Source organism: Chrysochloris asiatica, unplaced genomic scaffold (genome assembly GCF_000296735.1).
Source record: "Chrysochloris asiatica unplaced genomic scaffold, ChrAsi1.0 scaffold00065, whole genome shotgun sequence".
Lineage (NCBI taxonomy): Eukaryota > Metazoa > Chordata > Mammalia > Afrosoricida > Chrysochloridae > Chrysochloris > Chrysochloris asiatica.
The window spans coordinates 7,880,724-7,905,736 of record NW_006408583.1 but is presented as its reverse complement, the minus strand read 5'-3'; the positions used below and the strand labels follow the sequence as shown (position 1 = coordinate 7,905,736).

Sequence of the window (25,013 nt, the reverse complement as noted above, 5' to 3'; positions counted from 1 at the left end):
TTAAAATTCATATTAGTAAAGCAACTAAAATATCAATCACGTGGTAACAGAAATTTCAGGAACACTTTCCTTATGCTTAATGGGTTCAGTAGGACCCACTGGGGAAATTGTGAATTATTAGACAAAAATTAAAAGAAAAGTGGTTTGATGTTATTTTCAGTTTAGGGTGTAATGATTTTAATGGGTCATCCATTCCTTTTTTCATAGAAAAATGCACTGCCTTTTCCCTGAACCCTTCCTGTCAGGGCATCACATCCCCCAAGCACCAGTTCTAAAACATCAAGCTACTGCTCAACTCAGACCCTGGCCACTTCTATCCTGGAAACCAAATAAATCAATAATTTTAAAAGGAAGAGAGAGGATATGGAAAAAGAAAGCTGGAGATGGGTTGAGTCAATCCAAGTCTATTGTTGCAGATAAAAATAAATATCATGCTAGGAGACTATTTTTAATGTACTTCTCAAGCACTTAACATGATGAATGCTTCTTTTGGGTAACATTTGGTTTAAACAATAGGATATTTCATTTTTATGTGCTTCTGAGAGACATTGGGCTGTTACCAACAGACTTGAATAGATCTGATAAAACAAAAAACCTGCACCATCCCCTCCCCTTCCTCCATCCGCCCCCCCACAACAGAATGAGTGTCTATTACATACTATCAAAACACAAGAATCTTGTTGTCATTGTTTAACTGCAGTTGAGTGGGTTCTGATTCACATTGACCCTGTATAGACCATCTTGTTGTTAAATGCCATTGAGTCGTGTCTGACTCATAGTGACCCTGTATGTACTTTCCGAGGAGCAGCTGGTGAGTTTGAACTGCTGACTTTGTGGTTAGAAGTCTAGTACTTTCCTATAGGGCCACACCAGGAGTCTTCCATGAGCACCATATTGCCATCAAGTCAGTCCCAATTTACAGTGACAATGAGAATAACAGAACGAAACACCACCTAGTCCTGTGCCATCCTCCCAATCAATAAGCTTGAGCCCATTGTTGCTGCCACTCTGCCAGTCCATCTCTTTGGGGACTTCCTCTTTTTTGCTGACCCTGAACTTTACCAAGAAAGATGTCGTCCAGGGACTGGTCCCTCCTGATAATATGTCCAAAGTATGAGAGACCAAGTCCCACCATCCTTGCTGCTTCTGGCAGTCCATGATCCTTTTAATATTGTTCTCCAAAACCATAACCCAAATACATCAGTCCTTCTATGTTGTTGTTGTTAAGTGCCGTCGAGTCAATTCCGACCCATAGCGACCCTGTATAGGGTTTCCAAGGAGCAGCTGGTGAGCTTGAACCACCAACCATGCAGTTTGAACTGTTGCAGAGCCACACCAGGACTCCTATAGTCTTCTTTATTCGTGGTGCAACTTGCACATGCAAAAATACCACAGCTTGAGTCAGGAGCACCTTAGCCCTAATACTTAACACTTAGCAAAAACTACTACCTTTGCTCTTGAACATTTTTAAAAAGTCTTCTTCAGCAGATTTGCAGTACATCATTTGATTTCTTGACTGGTGTTTCTATGAGAGTTGATGGTGGATCCAAGCAAAATGAAGTCTTTAACAACTTCAGTCTTTTCTCCACTTACCATGATGTTATTTATTGGTCCAGTGGTGCGTATTTTTGTTTTCTTCACATTGAGGTGAAATCCATACTCAAGGCTGTGGGGTTTTTTTTTTTTATCTTCATCAGCAAGCATTTTAAGTCCTCTTCCCTTTCAGCAAGCAAGGTTGTTTCATCTGCATATCATAGGTTGTTAATGAGTCTTCTTGTCCTGGTGCCACATTCTACTTCATATAATCCAGTTTCTAAGATTCATTGCTCTGCACACAAACTGCGTAAGTATGGTAAAAGAATACAGCCCTACTGCACACCTTTCCTGATTTTAAACCATTCAATGTCCCCTTGTTCTATTTGAACTACTGCCACTTGGTCTGTGTACAGGTTCCTTATGAGCTCAATCAAGTGTTCTGGAATGCCCATTCTTCACAATGATATGCACAGCTTATCATGATCCACACAGTTTACCAAAAAAAGTAAGATCTTTCTGGTATTCTCTGCTTTCAGCTAAGATCCATCTGATGTCAGCAATGATATCCCTCATTCCACATCTTTGTCTGAATCCAGCTTGAATTCTGGAAGTTCCCTGTTGATGTACTGTTGCAGCTGCTTTTGAATTATCGTTAGCAAAATTTTACTTGCATGTGATATTAGTGGTATCATTCAATGATTTCCTCATGCTGTTGGGTCACTTCTCTTTAGAATGGGCACAAATATGGGTCTCTTCCAATCAGTTGGCCCAGGTAGCTGTCTTCCATATTTCTTGGTATAGTTGAGTGACTGCCTCCAGTGCTGCATCAGTTTGTTGAAAGATTGCAATTTGTATGCTATCAGTTCCTGGAGTTTTGGGTTTTGCCAGTACCTTCAGTGCAGCTTGGCCTTCTTCCTTCAGTACCATCAGATCTTGATCATATGCTTGCTCTTGAAGTGGTTGAACATCGAACATTTCTTTGTGTTATAGTGACTCTGTGTATACCTTCCATCTTCGTTTGATGCTTTCTGCATTATACAATATTTGCCAACGAGAATCCTTCAGTATTGCAAATCGAGACTTCATTTTTTTCTTTAGATTTTCAGCCTGAGGAATGCTGAACATATTCTTCCCTTTTGGTTTTCTAATTCCAGGTCTTTACACATGTCAGTATAATACTTGACTTCGCTATCTAGAGCTGCCCATTTAAATTTTCTGTTCAGGTCTTTAACTTCTTCATGTCTACCATTCACTTTCTACTACTGACTTCTAAAACAAGATGTATCTCTATCCTGAAGAGCAAGTTTCACAGTCTCTCCTGATAACCAATTTCATCTTTTCTTTTTTTCCTGTCTTTTAAATGACCTTCTGCTTTCTTCCTGTATGATAAAGTTGGTATTTTCCCATAGCTCTTCTTGTCTTCAGTCATTTGTGTCTGATGCATCAAATCTGTTCTTGAGCTGGTCTCTGTAAATTCAAGTGGGATATGTTCAAGGTCATATTTTGGTTCAACTGGACGATTTTTAATTTTCTTCAGCTTCAACCTGAATTTGCACATGAGCAACTGGCAGTCTGTTCCACAGTTCCACAGCATCTGGCCTAGTTTTGCCTGCCGACACTGAGCTTTTTTTATCTTCCCACAGATGTAATTAATTTGATTCCTGTGCGTGCCATCTAATGAGGCCCACGTGTGGCCTTTTATGTGGTTTTAAAAAGGTAATTGCAATGAGCAAGTAATTGGTGTTGCAAATTTCTATTACATAATCATCTCCAGCATCATTTGTATCATCAAGGCCATATATTCCAACTACTGATACTTCACATTCCAATCACCAGTAATTGTCAATACATCTTGATTGCATGTTTGATAAATTTCAGACTGAAGAAGTTGGTTGTTGTTGTTATGTGCCGTGGAGTCAGTTCCGACTCATAGCAACCCTGTACAGGGTTTCCAAAGCTGTGAATCTTTACGGGAGCAGAAAGCCTCATCTTTCTCCCACGGAACAGCTGGTAGTTTCAAACTGCTGACCTTGAGGTTCACAGCCCGATTCATAACCACTATGCTTCCAGAGCTCCTTGAAGAAGTTGGTAGAATTCTTCAATTTCATTATCACTGGCTTTAAGTGGTTAGTGCATAAATTTTAATAATAGTGGTATTAACTGATCTTCCTTGTAGGCATATGGATATTATCCTATCACAGGTAACATTATACTTCAAAGCAGATCTTGAAATGTCTTTTTGATGATGGCATTCTTGAACTTGCCATTTCCAGCATAGTAAATCATATGATTCTCAGATTAGAATGGGCATTGCCAGTCTATTTCCGCTCACTAGTGCCTAGGATATCCATCTTTATGTGTTCCATTTCATTTTTGACAGCTTCCAATTTACCTAGATTCATACTTCATACATTCCATGTTCCTATTATTAATGGATTTTTGCTGCTGTTTCTCCTCATTTTGAGTTGTGTCCTTTCAGCAAACGAAGGTTCTGAAAGCTTTACTCCATTCAAATCATCAAGGTCAACTCTACTTTGGGGAGGCAGCTCTAACCCTATCGCATTTTGAGTGCCTTCCAAACAGGGGCTCATCTTCCAGCACTACATATAACACTATTCTGGTGTCATTCATGATGTTTTCGTCTTCCAGCACTGTATCTTCTAAGGTTTTCAGTGGCTAAGGTGTAGTGCTGTGGGATAATGCACTCGACCTCAAGGTTAGTTTGAACTATAAGATTGGCAGTTCAAATTCACCAGCCAGTCCTCGGAAACTCCATACAGGGTCAGTTAGGAGTCGGAATTGACTTGACAGCACTTAACAAGAATTCCTGGTATGGAGCTGTAGGATAAACACTGAACTGTAACCACGAGGTCAGTGGTTCAAACCCACCAGCTTCTCCTCCGAAACCCTATACAGGGTCCCTGGGAGTCAAAACAGATTCAATTGCACTTAACAACAACTACGCACATTCAGAAGTATCTCACCTCTCCTGCTTCCTAGTCTGTCTTAGTCTTGAAGCTCCCTTGAAACCTATCCACCTTGGGTGACCTTGCTGGTATTTAAAATACTGATGGCATAGGTTCCAGCATCACCAAAGCATGCAAGCTACCACAGTACAACAAACCAAAAGATGAGTGGTGCATGAGCATCTTAGAGCACTTTAAAAACTGTTTACCTTGTATGTAAAATCCTTTGTGATTGATCTTCAGTGTACTCCCTTTCAAATGCTGTCTCCATTTAAGCCCCTCCCCTGAGTCTTCCCATTCTCTGACTTTCCAGTCACTGTGCTTTTCTTCCTACTGTTCCATGACGTTTTCTTCACTTCACTTTGCTGATATCCTGTACATATTCCTGCAAGCTTACATAAATGGCATGCTTAGGAAGCCTTCACAGACCTGCCCAGTGTACAATGATGCTTGATTCTCCCTGCGTTCCCCTAAACCATTGTTTAGGTATCTATTTGAATGCTCATCATCACCTGCCTTGTATCGCTGTGCATTTCCTATGTGTCTGTCTTCTCTCCTAGTTTATAAATTCCTAAGACTAAAAACATGCAGGGCAGAACATGCAGGGCTTGGCAGGGCAGTTAAAAAGACTTTGGATTTTATTCTAATTACAAGGGGAAGCCATTGAAGTGTTTTGCACATAGGAATTCTATGACCTGATTTATGCCATTATACTTATTACCGTGTGGAGAATAGACTGCCAGGGAGTTCGGATGGTAAGCTGACTGTCCCCTATGGCCCCTCTAGATCTACTCCTCTCCCTTTTCTACCTGGGCCCCAGGAAGCTGAACTATATAGACTGATTCAGTAAGTTCCCTTGCCCTCTAGTTTGGGTATTCATCCAACAGGGGCACATCTTCCAACCACTAGGAAGGAGGAAATCTCTTCAAATTATCCTGTTGGAGTGTGCCATCTGCATTCTGGGGCCTGATCAAACTAGAAACTTGGCAAGCCTCCCAAGGGGAGATGGCATTTATTTTGGATGAACTGTAAATGAATTTTTAAAAGCTAGTTCCCCAACCTGGATGCTTATTTCTTTATGAATGATGTTTATTTTGCAGGTAAGCTCATTTATTTTGGATGTATATCTGACAGTGTATGCTCATGGATTTAGGTATAAGGGAAAGGGTGATGAGAAAAGGAACAATTTCAAAGATAGTGCCTGAGTTTCTGCCTAAGATGTAGTGCCATTAAATGAATAGAGATGACTAAGAAAGGAACAGATTTTGGGTGAGGGTGATGGTGTAGCAGTAAGAGTTTCATTTCAGACAAATGTAGGTCAACATGACTCTTCACAGTTATGTGACATGTTGAGTAGACAAAGAAGCGAGCCCAAAGCATAAGATTTAAATTTTTGATTCGTCAGTTTACATTGGTTTCCAATGATTGTGGTTTCAACAAAATTATATTAAGCTCATGGAGTAATTTAAGTAATTCATAGAGTGGAAAGAATTGTGAGTACAGCCCCTAAATTTGGCAAATCCTTAGAAAATCAATAATTCACATGACTACTTATCTAGGTGTTAAAAAAAAAAAAAAAGCTCTGAGGAAGGATTCAGTAATAAAAGTTCTAACTAATCTGATGGTAGAATAACTATTTGTAAGTGGGAATTTGATAGAAATAAAAGAAGGCTGACCCTAAGAAGTCTAGTCATGCAACAAACTATAAAACCAAATTTAAAACCTTGTTGTTGTTGTTAAGTGCCGTTGAGTCGGTTCCGACCCATAGCGACCCTTTACAGGGTTTCCGAGGGTGTAAATCTTTACGGGAGTAGAAAGCCTCATCTTTCTCCCGCGGAGCGGCTGGTAGTTTCGAACCACTGACCTTAAGGTTTGCAGCCCGATTCGTAACCACTACGCTACCAGAGCTCCTTAATTACCCATAATTACAAGAAGAGTTTTGCTAAGTAAATGGGGTGGGATTCTTAGCCACTAATTTAAATTTCCCTCAACCACCGACTTCAAGTCCACAAACATTTATGTGAGAGCTTTTATCCAACATGGTAGTTGGTCCTAGCCATATTGAACCATACAAAAAATACTTTAAAAACTTTTTTTTTTCTTGGCAGAAGCTACTGAGCTAACTAGTCTGGGTACAAAATGAATCTAAGAAGTGAAATCCTTTAAGATTTTCTCAAGTTCTGCTAAATGCAAGCAAGAGGATTTCTTCCCTAATCAAAGTGCTAGGAGTCATCAAAAGGAGCAGAGAAGTTCAAGGCCTGGGTCACTCACTGCTTGTGTCATTGGAGCTAAGACCCTAGCTTGGTCCTTAGAGATGCAAAGCCCATGCTAGACCACCCCTTGGAAGGAACTGTTTATATCTGTAGTAACAACTGACCCAAAGACCACCACACAGAGTCTACAGCATGCCCTCTTACTCCAGGGTCATGGCTTAGCCTAAGAGATGGGTTCAAATGTAACCTTTAAGTTCCAGAATCAAAACTTAAGAAAAACACTATTCAGAGTCACCACAATGGAGATACAACATTTCAGATTGCTGGTCTTCAACGTGGATCATGGACCACCTTTTGGCAGTCAGAGATGACAAAATTGCATCTGAATCACAAAGCACTGCCCTCCTGTGGAGTGAAAGAGAATCACTAAGCAGAGTTGGCACTTATGGGACATGGGGTCCTCAGCACAAAGCCACAGCCAGATTACCCTCTACTGGTTTCTGTAAGCAGAGACGAGTTCCCACACCACAGGAGAGAGAACACTTATTTGGCTGCTCCCCCAGCTGTACCCACAACCTCCAATCCAGTAAATGTAGCACTGAATGAAAATAAGAGTCCTGATGTAGCACAGTAGGATAAGCACTGGACTGCTAACCTCAAGGTCAATAGGTCAAACCCATCAGCAGCTCCTAGAAACCCTATACAATAGGGGTTGTTGTAGTTGTTAAATGCCATCAAGTCGGTTCCGACTCATAACGACCCAGTATAGGGTTTCCAAGGAGTGACTGGTGAGCTAGAACCGCCAACCTTGTAGTTCAAACCAACCTTGCAGTGCAGCGAATTAACCCACAGTGCCACACCAGGACTCCATACACAGCAGGGGTAGAGAAACCTTTTTCTGCCAAGGGCCATGTGGATACTTATAACCTAATTGGTGGGCCATACAAAATTATCAACTTAAAAATGAGTGTGCTGTATTTGGATAGCTGGAACTGCAGTTGTCTTGGCGGGGCCAGAGCAAATGATTTTGCAGGTTTTATGCAGCCTGCGGTACTGGAAGTTCTCCACCCAGCTTTGCAGAGTCGCTGAGTTGGAACTGATTCAACGGCACTTAACAACACAACAACAGCGTGTAGCCTTATGTCACTTCATGTCTCTCCTCATCAGTGTTCTAATCTGTAAAGTGGGGCTAAGACCTGCCTCCTAAGGTGATTTCACCTGTTTTGCTAGTCATCTTTTAGTCAGTGGGTAGATCATTGATCCCAGCCATACTGAGTCATATAGAAAAGACATGCTCCCACTTCTGGGACTCAATAGTTATTTTCATCTCAAATTTTTCTAATTTTAATGCAAAAAGTATTTATTACCATTGGTTTTGCAGGTTAGAAAGGTTCTGACTTTAAAAGTCCTACTAGACAAAGTTGATATAAGGGAGACTTCAAAAAGTTCATGGAAAAGTTACATTATCTTTTCATTCCATTTTTCCATGAACTTTTTGAAGTCCCCTTGTAACTTCTCAAACTTCATTATCCAGTAGCTTTGTGACCTCAAGCCATTCACTTCTGCAAACAAAGGGCATATCTGCTCCAGTATGGTCTCTAGCAGAGAACTCTCAGGGTCCCAGATTTCTACTTCAATTTTTTTGATGCCCATTGGAGGCCTGGTGTGATGCTGTAGGGTGAAGCTCTGGACTGCAGGATTAGTTTGAACTGCAACATCTGTGACTCAAACTCACCAGCCACTCCTCAGAAACCCTATACAAGCTTGCTATGAGTCAAAACTGACTCAACAGCACTTAACAACAACACTGGAAAGGTGGAGACATTGTTGTCAACCCTAGCTACACAATGCAATTACCCAGGGAGCTTAAAAAAATGACAACGGATGTCTGATACCCAGTTTATAGAGTTTCTGACTTCATTGGTCTAAGGTACCTAGGCCTCAATACTTTGTGAAAACTCATGGGTGATTTAAAAATGCATCCAGTATTGAGATCCATGAAGTAGGAATAGAAAGCTGCAACCCTGCAGTATTCTAACTGGACTCAGGAATGTGTTGTCACTACCTTAGCCTTGACTGTGACTAACAAACCCTCTTGCAATTCTGAATGCCTCCTCCACAGCGCAGCCGACAGTGAGATCTGAAAGACAACCTGGTCAGAGCAGCTCCTTCCACTCAGACTCTCAGGCTTTTAAACCCAGGGCCTACTCCCACAGCAAGCTGGTGGACAGCAAGCTAAGGAGAGCAGGGTAAAAATCGTTGCTATCCAGTTAATTCCAACTCGAGACAAACATGTGTGTGTAAAAGTGGAACTGTGCTCTGTGACATGGGCTTTTTTATTTAAAAAAAAAGAAAGAAAACGTGAAACTGTCACAAAAAAGCTTGTCATCTGTACATGAGGGCGATGCTAATCTTTTCCATACCATTATAATTTTATAATGGTGTTAAGTGCCGCCGAGTTGGATCCAACTTATAACAACCCTGTATAGGGTTTCTGAGGAACAGCTGATGAGTTTCAGTCACCAACCTTGAGGTTCAAACCAACCTTGCAGTTCAGTGTTTACCATACAGTGCCAAAGTGAGTACTCTAAGGATTTTTGGTGGCTGAGTTTTCAGATGTAAATGATTTGGCCTGCCTTTGGAAATGCCACTGGACGGATTTGAACTACCCACGGGTAGTTTAGCAACCAAGTACATTAGCTGTTTGCACCACACCCTGGATGTCTCAGACAGTTAAGTGTTTGGTTACTAACCAGAAGATTGGTCATCTGAATTCGCCCAGAGGGACCAGAGTTGAAAGACCTGGCCTGCTCCTTCCATAAGATCACAGCCACTGAAAACTCTGGGAAGGGCAGCTCTACTCTAACACATGGGTCAACAAGTAGAGTAAGCAGAGTACTTCCAAAACTATTGCCCTTTCCCATCAAGTCAGTCCAGACTCATAGTGACTCTAAATGACAGAGTAGAACTGCTCAATAGAGTTCCCAAGGCTGTAAATATTTACAGAAGAAGACTGTCACATCTTTCTGCTGCAGAGCAAATGGTGGGCTTGAACCAAGAACTTAACACTCTGCTACCAGGGCTCCTTATTACAGCCTTGTTCTTGTTGTTAGGTGCCATTGAGTCAGTTCCAACACATAACAATCACGTGTATAACAGAACAAAACCCTAACTGGTCCTACACCATCCTCACAATTGTTACTATGTTGGAACCCACTGGTGGCTGTCGCTGTGCCAACCCAGCTTGTTGGGGGTCTTCCTCCTTTTCACTGACCCTCCACTCTGCCAAGCATAATGTCCTTCTTCTAAGATTGATCCTTCCTGGCATTATGTCCAAAGTACAAGAGACAAAGTCTTGTCATCCTTTCTAAGGATCATTCTGAAATTCTTATTCCAGAACAAATTTGTTTGTTCTTCTAGCCATCCATGATATTTTCAATATTCTTCATCAACACCATAATTCAAATACGTCAATTCTTCTGTGGTCTTCCTTATCCATTGTCCAACTTGTACATGCATGTGAGGCTGTTGGCTTGGGTCAGACACATCTTAGTCTTCAAACTGAAATCTTTGCTCTTTAATACTTTCAAGAGGTCTTTTGCCGCAGATTTGCCTAATGCAATATGTTGCTTGATTTCTTGACTGCTGCTTCCATGAGTGTTCATTGTGGATCCCAGCAAAATAGAGTCCTTGACAACTTCAATCTTTTCTCCATTTATCATGATGTTATTTATTGGTCAAGTTGTGAGGATTTTTGTTTTCTTTATATTGAGATGTAATCTATACAGCAGGTTGTAGTCTTTGATCTTCATTAGTAAATATCTCAAGTCCTCTTTGCTTCCAGCAAGTAATGTGGTATCATCCGCATATTGCAGGTTGTTAATGAGCCTTTCTCCAATCCTGATGCTGTGTTCTTCTTCATATAATCCAGCTTCTCAGATTATTTTTTCAGCATACAGATTGAATGAATATGATGAAAGAATACAATCCTGACACACACCTTTCCTGATATCAAACTATTCAGTATCCCCATGTTATGTTTGAATGTCTGCCTCTTTGTCTATGTACGTGTTCCTCATGAGCACAATCAAGTGCTCTGGAAGTCCCGTTCTTTGCCACATGATCTGTAGTTTGTTATGATCCACACAGTTGAATGCCTTTCATAGTCAATAAAGAAAAAGTAAATGTCTTTCTGGTAGTCTCTGCTTTCAGCTGAGACTATCTTACATCAGCAATGATATCCCTCGTTCCATGACCTCTTCTGAATCTGGCTTGGATTTCTGACCCCTCCCTGTTGATGTACTGCTGCAAACATTTTTGAATTATCATCAGCAATATTTTACTTGCAAGTGGTATTAATGATATTGTTTGTTGATTTCCACATTGCTGGGTCACCTTTCTTTAGAATGGGCACAAATATAAATCTCTTGCAATTGGTTAGCCAGGTAGTTGTCTTCTAAATTTCTTGGCATAGATGAGTAAACACTTTCAGCAGTGCATCAGTTTAAGATTTCAGTTTGTATTCCATCAACTCCGGGAGCATTGCTTTTCACCAATGGCTTCCGTGCAGCTTGGACTTCATCCTTCAGTAGCATCAGTTATTGATCATATGCTTCCTCATGAAATTGGTAAACATCACCTATTTGTTTTACTTTGACTCTGTATTCCTTCCATTTTTTGATGCTTTCTGCATCATTAAATATTTTGTCCATAGAATCCTTCAATATTTAAAGTCAAAGTTTGAATTTTCTCTTCAGTATATTCAGCTTGAGAAATGCTGTGTTCATCCCTTTGGGTTTTCTAACTACAGATTTTTGCACGTTCATTATAATGCTTGACTCTTCTCAAGCTGCCCTATGAAATTTTCTGTTCAGCTCTTTTGCTTCATCATTTCTTCCAATTGATTTAGCTCCTTTATATTCAAGAGCAAATTTCAGAGTCTCTTCTGACATTCAGTTTTGTCCTTCTTTCCCTGTCTTTTTAATGCCCGTTTGCTTTCTTCACATCTGATGTTATTGATGTCATCCAACAACTCCCCTTGTCTTCCCTCATTAGTGCCGAATGCATCAATCTATTCTTGGGATGGTCTCTAAATTCAGGTGGTGTGTGTTCAAGGTCAAATTTTGGCTCTCATGGACTTGTTTTTTTATTTATTTATTTAGCTTCAAACTAAACTTGCATGTGAGAAATTGATGGTCTATTTCCCAGTTGGCTCCTGGCCTTGTTTTGTCTGATGATATTAAGCGTTGCCATTATCTCTTATCCCAGATGTAGTCAGTTTGATTCCTGTATATTCCATTTCATGAGGTCCGTGTGTGCAGTCACCATTTATATTATTGAAAATAGGTATTTGTAATGAGTAAGTTATTGGTCTTGCAAAATTCTGTCATGCAATCGCTAACATTGTGTGTATCACCAAGACTATAGTTTCCAATGGTCCTTTTCTCTTGATTTCCAACTTTCCATTCCAATCGCCAGTAATTATCAATGCATCTTGATTGCATGATTGATCAGTTTCAGACTGAAGAAGTTGGTAGAATTCTTTAATTTCTTCATCATGTACTCTAGCAGTTGGTGCATAAATTTGAATACTAGTTGTTTTCAGTCATCTTCCTTGTTGTGCTGGTGCTGGTTGTGTGTTATCAAGTTGATTCCAACTCACAGTGACTCTGTAGAGAGTTTCCAAGGCTGTAAATCTTTATGGAAGCAAGAAAGTCTCATCTTTCTCCTGCAGAGTGGCTGGTGGATTTGAATTGCTGGCCTTGTGGTTAGCAGCCCAGTATAACCCACTGTGCCACCAGAGCTCGTAAGTCTTCCTTGTGTAGGTATAAGGACATTATCCTGTCATAGACAGCATTGTACTTCCTAGATCTTGAAATGTTTTTTGTTTTATGATGAATGTGACACCATTGCTCTTTAGTTATCCTGGGCATAATCAACTATATGATTGTCCAATTCAACGTGACCAGTCCCAGTCCATTTCAGCTCACTGATGGCTAATATATTGATCTTTGTGCATCCCATTTCATTTTTGATGCTTTACAATTTTTTTAGATTGTGACATCATTCATTCCATGTTCCAGTTATTAATTGGATGTTGGAAGTTGTTTCTTCTCATTTTGAATAGTGCCTCATCTGCAAATGAAAAGTCTGGAAACTCTGCTCCACCTACTTCATTATTTTAGACTCTACTGTGAGGCAGTATCTCTTCCCCTGTTACATTTTGCGTGTCTTCCAACCTGAGAGACTCATTTCCTTGCACTATATCAGACAATGTTGCACTCCTATTCAGATGCTTTTCATTGGTCAACCACTCAGAAGTGGTCTGCCTCTCCTACTTCCTAGTCAAGCTTAGTCTCGATGCTCCACTGAAATCTGTCCACCATGGGTGACCCTGCTGTTGTGTTAAATATCAATGGCATCATTTCCAGCATCGCAGCAATATATAATCCACCACAGAAGGACAAAGTGACAGAGGAGTGGTGACTTTACAGTCATTAACTGATATAGCAACTAGGATCAAATATGATAGAGGGTGACAGAAAATCTGAAACAACAATGGCTCAAATAAAATAGGAATATCACATTCTCACCCTCTCTTTCTCTTTCTCCCTCCCCTCTCTCCCTCTTTGCTCTTTCTTTCTCTCCCTTCTGTTCTCCCTCCCCACTTACCCTGCTATCATAAATGTAGGCAGTCCAGGGATACCATTGTAGTTTCACAATCAAGAATCCAGTCTCCTTCTACCTTTTTCCTATCACAGTCCATGATGGAAGCTTACATTTCAGACATCATTTTCTCCAGCCAGCTAAGAGAAAAAGGGGAAGGAAAGAGATGCCACGTTCTCGTAATAGGCACTTCCTTGAAATTGCACACAACCCTTCCATAGTCACAGGGCCATGTCTGTTTTCAAAGGAGGTTGGTGAGTGTGGTCTTTATTAAGAAAACTCATGGGCCTACCTAAAAAATGGGGCTCTTTGACTACGGAAAGAGAGGAGGCAGCAGTTACTTGGAAACAGCTGACAATCTTTGCTACAGGGGGGCTCTAGTGACCTTTAAGCAGCTAGATTATAGCTATTAAGGAATTTGTAAACAATATGTTTGATTGGGGTCCTGCTTGCAAACCCCTGGAACGAGACCATTTTTCTTACATCCTAAATTCAAGACATATGACTTCCACTGCCCTAAGAAATCACTGATCCTATAAGAAACGGGTTCTAAGATAGAGTTCTTCAGAAAATTTGACCCTTAATCAAATGACTGTCCAATGTGGTAGAATGGATGTTTATGCTTGAGGCAGAGAGACTGGGGCTCTCGTCTCTGTAGATGAGTGTCTCCAGAGTTAAAGTGATGACAGAAGCATGCTGTTGTTGGTTCTGAAAGCAGCACAGATTCTTTTCATTGGATTGTAAAGGCATTTGATACTCTATTATACTAACCTTTTAAACCAGGAGCAACGTTCTAAACTTTAAAGGCCCTTGAAATTCCTGGATGATCTAGCTAAATACTTGGGATAAAGAGTGGAATGTGTAGATCTTGTAACAAAATTCTTTGGACTAGTTCCTGTTTTTTTTCTTCTTCTTAATATTCTTTTTTCTTCGGCTCTCAACTGAGGCAAAGTGAAGGTAAGACTTTGTGGTTAGAACAGTCTAGTTCCTGTGTTGGGTTGACCTTCTCTTTCTTCCTTTTGCAGTGTTCCAGGACATGCGGAGGGGGCATTCAGAAACGCGAGGTTCTGTGCAAACAGCGCATGGCTGATGGCAGCTTCTTGGAGCTTCCTGAGACCTTCTGTTCATCCTCAAAGCTGACCTCCCAGCAAGCCTGCAGGAAAGATGACTGCCCCAGTGAGTGGCTGCTCTCCGACTGGACAGAGGTATGTTTGTGTTCCTCAGAAGGGGAATGTGGTTGAGGTACAGGAGGAAAATAAGACACCCCCAGGCGTAAGCATACAGAAGGCTAGAACAGAAAGAACAATCCTCCTAACATTACGGAGCAGTACATTTATAACCATATCTACCACAGAGTGTAACTGGATTTTAACTAGGCTGTGGGGACCTTGCCCAGTGTCTTAACTTGCTTTTGTTGTAACAAAAGCATCAAAGTGGGTGGTTTTAAAGAACAGAAATTTATTTTCTCACCATTTAGGAGGCTGAAAGTTCAAATTTAGGACATGGGTTCTACAGGCATACTCTTTCTCTGTCATCTCTGGGGGAGATCTCTTTCAGTTTCTGTGACTTGGCATTCCATGAGTCTTTGTTAATCTCCACATGGCATGTGTCTTCCCCTCCATCTGTACTTACTTGTAATCTCTTTTTCTACCTCAAAATGAGTTGGTTCAAAGCATACCTTACACTGATATGGCCTCCTTTTCATAATAAGTAACCCCCGTTCTCAAATAAGATTACCATCACAGGTATAAACCCATGTCTATAGATGTTAACTCATAGTGATCCTACAGAATTGAGCAAGCCTAATGCAACAGGCTTGTTTAAGTTATTTTTAAAAGCAAAGATGTCACCTTGAGACTAAGGAGCACCTAACTCAAACTCGGGCTTTTTGATCACCTCATATGTATGAGGAAGCTGGAAAAGTTGATGCCTCTGAATTATGGTGTTGGTAACTAAGATTGGATATAATACCCTGGACTGCCAGAAATAGAAACAAATCTGTGTTAGAGGAGGCTTTGGAAGAAGCGTAGCCATAGTGCTCCGTAGAAGCGAGGGTGGTGAGACACTAACTTTGGACATGTTATCAGGAGGAACCAGTCCCTGGAAGAGGAAATCTTGCTTGGTAAAGTAGAGGGTCAGCGAAAAAGAGGAAGACCCCCTCCCAATGAAATGGACTGACACCTTGGCCGTAAGAGTGGGCTCAACATAGCAACGACTTTGAGGCTGGCACAGGACCGAGCAGTAGTTTTGTTCTGTTTTACGTAGGGTCGCTATGAGTCGTGACCAACTCATTGACACCCAGCAAAAACCCTTTCTGGAAGCTGCCTACTCCATCTTTCTTCCACAGAGTAGCTAGTGGGTTCAAATTCTCTGTTCACACCTGAGCACTCAACCACAGTATCACCAGGATTTACTTATTTTTGTAGGACACATTCAGAACATAACATCCAGCATTTGGAGCATGGATTGTAGATGGATGGGATTCTTTTCAGGCCACTGTATTTTTCTTCCTGTTTCTCCACACCCTCCCTGCTTGACCTCCATGCACCTCTTACTCCAGATGTTTCTAGTCTCTACTCTGGAATGGCAGAGCCTTTCTAGTTCTTCTTTTCCAAGTTACGGCACAATAAAGAACATGATTTATTAGGAAAAGAATGTCAGGGAAATCCTGCCTCTTTCTTGTCAGTTTCCTGGCTCTCAAACTTCAGCCATTTCCCAGCAAGAGAACTTGATTTCCCCTGTTGCCCTGAATTTGGGGAGGTGATTACATCAGCAGTCACCATTCCTGACTTGGCCTCATAAATTAGGGTTAAAACCCCAACTTCCTTATTTTCCTAACTAGTTCCCATTTGAATGCTTGCACATATTAATTATGCATAGCCTGTTTCAATTTGTGTGTTTCTAGATGCAGAGAGAAACACCAAAAATCAGTGTAACCGAATATGTTTATTGCAAGTAGATACAGTGCACATCAGGCAACCTCAGCCTGGAAAGCATCTGGACTTTGCTCTGGAGAGGTGATGGTGAAACCCAGGTTGCCTAGATCACTGTCATGTTAATTCCTCAGGAGAGGGCATCAGAACATGCCCAGGGCTACAGGGTCTCTAGGTTGTGAACAGAGAGTCAAAAAGGACATGATACTCCGACCCTGGGATTTCTACTCCTCAAACTTGCAGCTGCACAGATCCCTTTCTAAAGGAGCCCTAAGTCTAAGGCAAACGATTTCTGATAAACTGATTACTCTAGTCCTGGTGTGGTACTGTGGGCTAATGCGTCAGATTGCAAAGTCGTTTGAACTGTAGGTCGGTGGTCCAAGCTCACCAGCTGCTCCTTGGAAACCCTACACAGGGTCACTATGGGTTAGAATCAACTCAACAGCACTTAACAACAACAACAACAACATGGTAATTGTTTAACTTGAAGGTAACTTAAGGAAAACTGTTTCTTAAAGGTTCACAAGGGCACTGAGGGGCCGACAGCCTGACTGGGTGGCCCGCCGCAGCTTCAGGAACCCAGAAATCTGAATTCTAGGAGCCCTAACACTGTTCCTCACAGACCTTGCCACTTCTCTGAGTTCTCAGCAACACCCCCACCTTCAGAAACCTGTGTGGCTTCCATAGAGACATCCCGACAAAATGATTGCCTCATAAGCAGATTTAACCAAGAACCAAAGCATTATGCCTGAAGTGAAAAATCTCTGTGTCAAAACCTGATTCAGCACCATCCCTTTTGTTTTTATATGAACATTTGAATTGGCCTCACTGACCCCCTTCCCTTTCTTGTCTGATATACAGCTCTCAGCATGGTGCTGCTGCTAGCTGAAATACATCGCAGAGACATTTACTTCCACAGATGGGAAAACTGCCTCTGAAAATTAAGATACCCGCTTTTGAAACAGATGCTTAGAATCCTTGCCCCACTGAATGTTGACCTATATGGATTTCCATCAGATGGTGTGCCAGATAAGGACATTACCATTGAACCTGCTGCCTTTGAATCAGTTCTAACTTACAGTGACCCTGTAAGAGAGTAAAGTGCTCCATGAGATTTCCAAGGCTGTTAATCTTCACAGAAACAGATTCCCAGAGCTCTCTCCCATGGAGTGGCTGATGGGTTAGAGGCCATGTGCTCAACTACTGCTCCAACTTCTACATTATTAGAGGGTCATAGTTTGGCAGTAAAATCACCTTCTGGTAGAAATCTCTCAAATGTCTTAGAACAGAAGAGAATGATTGCTTTTTCATATTTCAGATACAGTTTGATTTCAGCAGGATAAATGATTAAGAACGTGGACATAAAATTTTAATGTTCTAATGCCTTGCTTTCTGTCTTCTCACTGATGGAGGGCATTTTCTGAGGAAATTAGGAAGAAATATTGTTTACATTTCCTCATAGCAAGATTTGTGTCTTATTATCTCACAAGATGAGTTTGATGACTAAGTGTTATAGTTTTACTTTTGTATTAAAGCATGATATTAACAAGAACACACCTACCAAAATGAAGAAGACTGTGAAGTGAATGAGTGTGTATGTGCATGGATGTGTTGTCAGTAGCAGTTTTTCCATGAGGATGTTAATTTGGGGCATGTGATTCTATATGAGCAAAATCATAATAAAAGTAGCATTGCAGAAAAGAGCACTGTTCCATTCCACAAATGAGTCTAGAGAGGGACGTTCGCCCAGTGGAGTCCTGTCAAGGCCATTACTTTGCTAAGCCTGTCAGGTGATACTTCATCATAAATGGGGTGATCTGGAAGGGGCTTGTGCACATTATAATTATCTTCCTACCTGTGGCCTCTGGAACATGTGGGATGCAGAGAAGTCAGAAAAATGTTCTTTTCAACCTGCAAATTTGAAGGAGGGACCCTTGTGATTAGGAGCTAAGGAAAAGTAGCTGCTAGATTGTGGTTCCGTTAAGTAAAACAAGACTTTAGAACAGTATAGTGTGTGGTTAGGAATTCAGACTCTTATAAGACAAGCAAACTTACTTTCAAATCCTGACTGACTCTGCCACTTAGTGGGTACTTAGCATTGGGCTTAATAAGTTAACTGGTGTTGCACCAGTTAGTGCACACAGCTGTGAACTGAAAGGTGGATGATTAGATCCCACCCCGTCACTGCACAGGTGAAAGACCTTGTGATCTGCTCTCACTGAAAAATGTTGTTGTTGTTGTTAGGTGTCATCAAGTCGGTACCAACACATAGTGACCCTATACCCAACAGAACAAAACACTGCCCAGTCCTGGGCCAACCTCACAATCGTTGCTACGTTTAAGCCCTTCAATGCTGCCACTGTGCCAACCCATCTCGCTAGGGGCCTTCCTCTTTTTCTCCAACCCTCCACCTTACCAAACATGATCTCCTTCACCAGTGACTAGACCCTCCTAACAATCTGTCTGAAGTATGAGAGACGTGTTGGAGAAGAATATTGAATGTACCATGGACTGCCCAAAGAATTTGTTGGAAGAAATACAGCCAGAGTGCTGACTAAGAACACAGTCTAGAAAACCCTACTCGGTCACATGGTGTCACTCCGAGTCAGAAATGTACTCAACCAGCACCTTACAACAACAGTAACAACAGACCTTCATTGTTGTTGTTGTTAAGTGCCATTGAGTCGGTTCCAACCTATAGCAACCCTGTATAGGGTTTCCAAGGACCCATTGGTGAGCTCGAACCACTGACCTTGCAGTTCAAAGGGCTTTACAGTCTGGTGCATTAACCCACAGCGCCACACCAGGACTCCAGTAACATGAAGATGATAATACTGCTCCCTGTGTGTGGCTATTGGGAGGTTTAAAGTAAATGAGGCATATCAAGTACTTTGTGTCTATTAAAGATTAAGTTTTGTTATTGTAATGATTCTCTTCTTTTCCTGCTCAATGTCAGGAAAAAATAACATAAAAGGAAGCCGTTAAGTTGACTGGCTGAACCCAAGCCTGCTGGTTTTACTCTTCTCCCTCAAGAGGAGATTTCATTTTGGGAACTAAGAGCAGTTACAGGAGCCCTGTAGTGCGGTTGTGACACTGAAAGGTCGCTGGTTTGAACCCACATTTGTAAGAAAAAAAAAACCCTTAGAAGCCCCATTCATGAGGCAGTTCTATTTTGTCTTATAGTGTCTCTATGAATCTGTACTCAATATTGCACAATAACAGGAATAGTTAGTCCTTACCCAAGGAATGCTACTGGGTTCTAAATTAGCTGTGCTGATGAAATTCCAGATACCGGGGAGGAACTGGAATCACGAGAAGTCATCACCAAATCTCCGGGATTAACTCATTCTGTTGTTGTTGTTAAGTGCCGTTGAATCGATTCCGACCCATAGCGACCCTGTATAGGGTTTCCGAGGAGCAGCTGGTGAGCTTGAACCGCCGCCACCTTGCAGTTCAAACGGCTTTGCAGTCTGACGCATTAACCCACAGCACCACACCAGGACTCCTGTTAGTGCCATACAAAAATGCTCCTGGCGGGGGGGGGGGGGTTCTCAGTCTCCAAGGAGGCCCAGTCATCCCAACAGCCATTCCCTTAGCCCTCTAATTGACAGGAGACATACATTCCATAGCCCTTGGAAGGTTCCCCTTAGAGAAGGAAGACCTGGATGATATATGGGTGTTTTTCATCTTCAACTATCTGGGTTCCATCTCCTGGTTGCTGCATAGAATCCCTCAGAGATGTTACTATGCCAAAGCTTCTTTAAGCACTTCAAATAAAATTACTTTCAGAATCTATTCTGAGAGCAATACCTCTCAAAAGGTCAGACCTCTTAAAAAAAATTTAAAAAACTCGTTCTTCTATCTCCTGAAAGAGTTGGTTATTAAATATTTGTAAGTCATATTTTTATGGACATTGTTCCCCACCCCACCAAAAAAAAATTAAAAATTTTAATTAAAGTCAGGATAGTTAGAGCTAAAAGGAGCTTAGAAGATCCTGTTGCTTAACTGGTATTTTTTAGAAACATAAAGCCACAAACCACTTTTTAAAATTAAATGCTACTGGGAAGCCAAAAATCTAAAGCAGATAGAATTGGAGCTTTTTTGGTTAAGATGTGTGTGGATAGGGCTCCCAGTTCTCCAGTGGTTCGGTATCCCCACCACCTAAGAAGCCCATGAATCTCTTCCATTAGTTAAAGGAACATACTTCGAGCATCTTTATTCTAGTCCAGCTTTTCCCAATTTTGTTATTGTTGTTAAGTGCCATCGAGTCGGTTCTGACCCATAGCGACCCTGTACAGGGTTTCCGAGGGTTTTCCCAATTTAGAGATGTGGAAATTGAGGCTAGAGAAAGAACTTGACCGAAGTCAGAAACAGATCTGCAAACCCATAGCCTACTTATTTTACCTTTTCCTATGTGGTAGCACTAAAGTAACATACTTTCCAATTTTTCAGGCTCTTCCCCCCCCCCATCTAAAATTACCCTGGCTTTGGTACTGCCATTTACAATAAAATAAATGAGTCTGAAAATCCCTATCATTGGGGAGAGGTGGGGGGACAAAAGCAGTGGGTTTGAATCTCTTGCATCTTAAATTTCCTTTAAGGTGGGATATCACATCAGCATTGCACAGAATGGTGTCACTTCAATGTGTTGGCATATAACACTGAAAATATATTTCTGGGTTTGTTTGGGCTTTTTAACCAACATTTGTCAAGTTAATGTGGCACACAGCCATGATCCTAAGTCCCTAGTTCAGGTCTTTATCATCTCACTCCTGGACTACTGTCGCAACCTTCTTAACTGATGTTCCCGCCTCCCATCCATCTCCTGCTCCCGTCCTTTCCCTGCATTGTTGCCAGATTAACCTTCTCAAAACACCTCTTTCATCATGTTACTCCTCCCTTCAATGGCTCCTCATTGCTTTATGGACCAATTCCAAGCCGCCTGTCTAGAGATTAAAGGTCTCCAGATCTGGCCCCAGACTGCCTCTTGAGCTTTCTGGCACTTTCAGCTTGGTTCGTCTATTCAATCAAACTTTTTAATTCCAACTCCAAGCTGCCCTTACACTTCTCCACTGAAGTCTTTACCTTCGTTCTGGCCATTTCTCTGCCTCACATGCTCAATCCTGGGTTCTACACTCACCCAGACTTCACCGATCTTCAAGCCCTAGGTCAGAGCATTCTTGGTGTGTCATATACCTCATGCCCTGTATTTGCATGAATTTGCCCTTTTTTCTCCACCAGTGCTCCACGACCTGCGGTGAGGGTACCCAGACTCGCAGCGCCATTTGCCGGAGAGTACTGAAAACTGGGATCTCAACCATTATCAACTCTACCCTGTGCCCACCTCTACCTTTCTCTTCTTCCATCAGACCCTGTATGCTGGCAACCTGTGCAAGTGAGTGTGTCACTGGTTCTGGGCATGGGGTGGTGGAACCCACAGAGCAGTATCCCTAGTCTTGAAGTAACCTGCCCTACACCTAAGACCAGTGAGAGATGGAAACAGAGTCTTAGTTCACATGGCCAGGTTGAATTCTCTTCTCCACTGGAAAAACAGTTTGCAGGGGGCAGAGCAAAATGTACTTGCTTGGCAGGCAGAGATCTGGAAGCTGAAGGCAGCCTTTTACTAATGAAGTCTAATGTTATCCACCCTGGGGTTTTAAACTACTCTAAACAGATTTGTTCTGTTCAGTATTAGCCCCCAGAGTTGTAACACTTCTAGACTCTCCTCACCAACTACTTTAGGGCCCTGGAGCTTTGCAAGACTGAAAATGTAAACATTGTATTGGGAACATTCTCCTTCCCTTTGACCTCTGCCTCTTTTTATGATGCTGGTTTTAATTTTTTTTTTTTTTTTTTTTTTTTTTAGCCCTTTTAATGAGAGAGACTGCCTTCCCCAAGGTCTCTTCCATCTAGAAACCCGAATCTTGGCTTCAGAGTTAGAAGGACCTGCAGCTGATAAACAGGTAGCTCAGCTGCATCTCCTTAGAGCTCCAGGCTCTGATTGGGTCAGCAGCCTTGTGGGCCACAGCTGGTAGCCATATAGGGCAGTAGATGCCTTCCCTGAGCAAAGGAAACACGAGAGTTTCTTGGTTTGGTTTGGTTTAGTTTGGTTTTTCTCTCTTCTCACTTGTGTCCCTCCTTCTTGTTTTATCTTCTCTTTGTCCTTTCCTTTTCTGGCCCACCTGTCTTTGCCTCTCGCACCTTTCTCTGCTCTCTCCTTCTCTTTCATCTGTCTGGCTCCACTTCCATCCTAATCATTTCGTTAGGGCCTGGGCAGCCGGTCACAAAGCACAGCCCTCACATTGCCGCCTTGAGGAAAATCTACATCCAGACGCGCAGGCAGAGGAAGCTGCACTTCGTCGTGGGGGGATTCGCGTACCTGCTCCCCAAGACCTCTGTGGTGCTCCGCTGCCCCACACGGAGGTTCCGCAAGCCCCTCATCACCTGGGAGAAAGATGGCCAGCACCTTATCAGCTCCGCTCACGTTACGGTGGCCCCTTTTGGCTACCTGAAGATCCATCGCCTCAAGCCCTCGGACGCAGGCATGTACGCCTGTTCTGCAGGGCCAGCCCGGGAGCAGTTTGTCATCAAGCTCATTGGAGGCAACAGGAAGCTGGTGGCCCGGCCTTTGAGCTTGAGGAGTGAGGAAGAGACCCTCGCAGTGAGGAAAGTCGGTCCAAACGAGGCTCTGCGGGCCCACAAACACCAGAATGGAATCTTCTCCAATGGCAGCAAGGCGGAGAAGCGAGGCCTCACTGTAGACCCAGGCAGCCGTTATGATGACATTGTATCCCGGCTGCTGGAGCAAGGGGGCTGGCCCAGAGAGCTCCTCGCCTCCTGGGAGGTCCAGGACTCCATGGAAAGAAACGCGTCCTCCGAGGAGGACCCGAATGCTGAGCAGGCCCTGCTGCGCCTGCCCTTCACCTTGGTGACGGAGCAGAGGCGCCTGGACGACATCCTCAGCAACCTCTCCCAACAGCCTGAGGAGCTGCGTGACATCTACAGTAAGCACCTGGTGGCCCAACTGGCCCAGGAGATCTTCCGCAGTCACCTGGAGCACCAGGATGTGTTCCTCAAGCCCTCGGAGCGGAGGATTGCCCCTGTGGCCATCCCCCCTCACAAACACGTGTCTGGCTTCAGCAGCTCCCTCCGCACCTCTTCGTCTGGGGAGGCCGGGGGCAGCTCTCGCAGACCACACCGCAAACCCACCATCTTGCGGAAGATCTCAGCTGCCCAGCACCTCTCGGCTTCTGAAGTGGTCACCCATCTTGGACAGACTGTGGCCCTGGCCAGTGGAACACTGAGTGTCCTCCTACACTGTGAGGCCATAGGCAACCCGAGACCGACCATCAGCTGGACCAGGAATGGAGAAGAGGTTCAGTTCAACAACAGGTGAGTCTTGCAGCTATCTGGTCTAGCAAAGAGGTGGGAACAAGGGAGGAACAAGGGGCTACATCTTGCCCAAGTCATCTTGTGCTTACTTCCTTCAAGGTGTTTCCAAAGGTAGGACTTAGAGCATCAGCCATGGGATACATCCTGGGTCTTAGATTCTCCTTCAGCACTGATAAACAGTTGATCCAGAGACAAGTCGGGTTCTTCTCTAAACAGAATGTTCTTCTCATCTTTATATGGTGACAGCAACCTTACCTCCCCACTCCTTTTCCCAGAGGGCCTATAGATTAAATAAATGAGAAACTCTCTGTATAGCTTTGAAATTTGTACAGAAAGATATCCCTAACATATTGTGAGATAGGACCCAGTGAACAGCTTCAAGCCCATGACACTATCTGTGTGTGGTCTTCCAGGACTGGGAGGTGACTGCAGCCATGGCATGCTACTCTCTGTGGTTGAGCCATCTTCTGTCTGGGCCAGACAAGTCATTTGTTCCAGAAAGCTTTCATTCCTGCTTGGCCTGATGATCTGTTATTTTAATCCTGTTTGTTTGGTGCCTTGCTTATATTTTGCTTTGATTTATGGGGACGGCAGCATGTGTCACTTACTGGTTTCCTTGAGCCATGTTGTTATTGTTAGTTGCTATCTAGTCGAGCCCCAACTCATGGTGACCCCAGTGTTACAGAGGATGACTGATCCAGGGATTTCTGTATTTGTATATTTATTACTTCTATATTAAAGATGGAACAGACCATCAATTAGTCATAGCAAATTCAAACTGAAGCTGAAGAAGATGAAAACAAGTCCACAAGAGCCAAAATATGACCTTGAATTTATCCCACCTGAATTTAGAGATCATCTGAAGAACAGATTTGATACTTTAAACACTAAAGACCGAAGACCAGAAGACTTGTGAGATGACATCAAGAACATCATATATGAAGAAAGCAAAAATTCATTAAGAAGACAAGAAAGAAGGAACAGGTCAAAATGGATGTCAGAAGAGGCACTGAAACTTGCTCTCCAGCTCCACTAAAGCAAATGGAAGAAATGAGGAGGTCCAAGAGCTAAATAGAAAATTTCAAAGATCAGCTCAAGAAGATAAAGTCAGATATTAAAAAAAAATGTGCAAAGATCTGGAATCAGAAAAACAAAAAGGAAGAACACACTCAGCATTTCTCAAGCTAAGGGAACTGAAGAAAAAATTCAAGCCTCGACTTTTATTATTGAAAGATTCACTGGGCAAATTATTAAATGATGCAGAAAGCATCAAGAGAAGATGGAAGGAATACACAGTCACTGTACCA

At 42.5% G+C, this 25,013-nt stretch overlaps 1 pseudogene; it reads left to right on the top strand.

Annotated features, from left to right (window-relative positions):
• LOC102822845 overlaps nt 1–25,013 on the top strand; it is a 152,507-nt pseudogene that overhangs the window by 66,715 nt on the left and 60,779 nt on the right.